The sequence below is a fragment of the Otolemur garnettii genome, unplaced genomic scaffold (assembly GCF_000181295.1).
Source record: "Otolemur garnettii isolate 467f Iridium unplaced genomic scaffold, OtoGar3 scaffold00087, whole genome shotgun sequence".
In the NCBI taxonomy this organism is placed as follows: domain Eukaryota; kingdom Metazoa; phylum Chordata; class Mammalia; order Primates; family Galagidae; genus Otolemur; species Otolemur garnettii.
The window spans coordinates 1149538-1151319 of NW_003852482.1; positions in this window are offsets into that span (position 1 = coordinate 1149538).

Sequence of the window (1782 nt, forward strand, 5' to 3'; positions counted from 1 at the left end):
TTGAGCCACAGGCACGGAGCCTCAGGTACAAACTATATAACAACAACTCCACTCCTGGAACCAATTTTTTGTCTATAGTACCTTGATACCAAAATGAGACAATCATAATACAAAAAGACAACTATATGTCCCTCATAATTACAGATGCAAAAATGTTCATAAAATATTATTAAATCAAATCCAGCAATATATAAAAACGAAAGCACATGATGACCAAGAGGGGTTTATTGCAGGAGTGCAAGGCTGGTTCAATATTTGGAGATCAATCAACGTAAGCCACCATACTAACTGTATAGAGACAAAACCAAAAGGACACAACACTTCTCCAGAAAAAAACATTTTCTTAAAGTGTCTACTCATGTAAAAACTCTTAGTAGACCAGAAGTAGAAGGAAACTTGATAAAGGACTTCAACTCAAAACATTACCAGTAAAGCTTCCCCCAACACCAGGAACAAGGTAAGGATTCACACTCTTACCACTAGTATTCAAGCTGATACTGGAAGTCTTAGCTAGTAGAATAAGGCAAGCAGGAAAAATGAAAGGCATAGAGACTGGAAAAGAAGAAATAAAACTTTCCCTATTCATAGGGAAAGTGACATGATTGTTTATGCATAAAATCTCCCAAAATCAACACAAACAAAATCCTAACCTCCTAAAACTAACAAGTGAATTTATCAAAGTTAAGGAATATTAAGGACATCATACAAAAATTAATCATGTTTCCAAACACTGGAAATACACAATTAGAAACCAAAATGTAAAAAACAGCTCTTACAATAGCTCAAAATAGAAAGAAATACTGAGGTATAAACCTGTCAGAACATGTGCAAGGTATGTACAGAATACTACAAAATGCTGATGGAAGAAATCAAAGACCTGAATAGAGGCACTATGTTCATGGATTAGAAGACTCAACATGGACATCAATTCTCCCCAAACTGATACCCAGATTTAATAGAAGTCCAATCAAAATCCCTGTAGGATTTTTGGTAGATACAGATAAGCTAATTTAAGAATTTTTATATACTGCCAGAACAATTCTGAACAACAAGAATAAAGTTAGAAGAATGATACCACTTGAGTTACTATGATACTGTCAAAGCATAACAAGTGAGACAAAGTGGTGCTGGGGAGGAAGCAGATCCACAGGTCAGCAGAACTTAACAGATCTCACAGTACAACAAACAAATATTTACAGAAGCAAAAAAAAGAAATTCAATGCCAAAAGGACCTTTCTTCGAAAGTGCAAACGCAAGTTAATAAAGAAAGGAGAACTTTCTATTCTGTGTGTAGCAGTAAGTTGGTCATCTGAAATGATGCTGAAACACTGGGCTATCTATATGTGAAAAACCAGTAACACGCTCTGTGCCCATAGCTACCTCAGTGGTTAGGGCATTGGCCACATACACCAGGACTGGTGGGTTCAAACCCAGCCTGGGCCAGCTAAACAACAATGACAACTGCAACAAAAAAATAGCTGGGCTTTGTGGCAGGTACCCTTTAATCTCAGCTACTTGGGAGGCTGAGGCAAGAGAATTGCTTAAACCCAAGAGTTTGAGGTTGCTGTGAGCTGTGATGCAATGGCACTCTACTGACGGTAACACAGTGAGACTCTGTCTCCACAAAACAAACAACCAACCCTAAATCTAATTCTCATAGCTCATGCAAAAATTAAGTAAAAACAGATGACAGATCTACATGTAAAACAACCAGAACTTTTAGATTCAATTACAAGAGAAAACCATCATGACCTGGTGTGATGCAAAGAATTCTCAAACATA